A 284-nucleotide genomic window follows, 5' to 3' on the forward strand; every position below is an offset into this window, starting at 1 on the left:
CTCTCGTGTGAGCGGAAACACGTTTTGGCGAGTGAAATGGATCTGTTTTGAAATCGTTGAACACAAGTTAAAGGAATCATCAGTATTGATTTTATAAGAATTTGAATGCTGTTTAAACAATATATAATGTATTATTGTTTGGCAGTGATATGTCTTGTAAATATTTTGTGTTTTATCTTTTTCGACGTTTTTTTTTTCGTTATAGTTTCGTAATTCGAAAGGTGTTACACAAGAGACGATTTGCTGCATTTTTTTTTTTTTTTTTTTTTTTTTTTTATGACCGC

The sequence above is a fragment of the Penaeus vannamei genome, chromosome 28, assembly GCF_042767895.1.
Source record: "Penaeus vannamei isolate JL-2024 chromosome 28, ASM4276789v1, whole genome shotgun sequence".
NCBI classification, from domain to species: Eukaryota; Metazoa; Arthropoda; class Malacostraca; order Decapoda; family Penaeidae; genus Penaeus; species Penaeus vannamei.